Source organism: Ostrea edulis, chromosome 6, assembly GCF_947568905.1.
Source record: "Ostrea edulis chromosome 6, xbOstEdul1.1, whole genome shotgun sequence".
NCBI classification, from domain to species: Eukaryota; Metazoa; Mollusca; class Bivalvia; order Ostreida; family Ostreidae; genus Ostrea; species Ostrea edulis.
Genome location: NC_079169.1, coordinates 44877303 through 44877756, shown reverse-complemented (window position 1 = coordinate 44877756; position 454 = coordinate 44877303). Strand labels below are relative to the sequence as shown.

Here is a 454-nt window from a genome sequence, read left to right as displayed (position 1 = left end):
ATCTCTTTTTAAAAAAAATAACAACAAATTAAAAGATTTGAATATGACTTTTTACATGCATTTATATAAGCCCGTCGAAGACGAGGGGTATTATGGTATGGTGTCGTCCATCTATCTGTCCGGACCTTGTGGGCAAGGATACAGACCGAACCGTAAGTTCCAGGATTTTACAACTTGGTACATTTGATCACCATGATGCTTATTGTTTTTCAAGATCAAAGGTCAAGGTCGTAGCATTACTAGTATGAAAACCTTGTATATAGGCAGGATACAAACCGAACCATAAGCTTCAAAAATATTGCAACTTGGTACATTTGACCACCATAATGAGAGGAAAATGTCTATTATTTTTCAAGGTCTAGGTCATCTTCGCTAGCCAAGGGTTTATTATCCGCTCTGCTTCTCAACAACCCTTGGCTGCGTTAGCACGATTTTCGTAGCTTTGAGTGGCGTC

General features: G+C 38.8%; 1 protein-coding gene across 1 annotated transcript in view; it reads left to right on the top strand.

Moving 5' to 3' along the window:
* The first annotated feature begins 290 nt into the window (after positions 1 to 290).
* LOC125683894 (exostosin-1a-like) overlaps positions 291 to 454 on the top strand; it is a 39504-nt gene continuing 39340 nt past the window's right edge. Inside the window, exon 1 of the mRNA XM_048925421.2 lies at positions 291 to 454. This exon is cut by the window's right edge and continues 1686 nt beyond it. The gene's annotated coding sequence lies outside the window, so the exon portion shown is untranslated.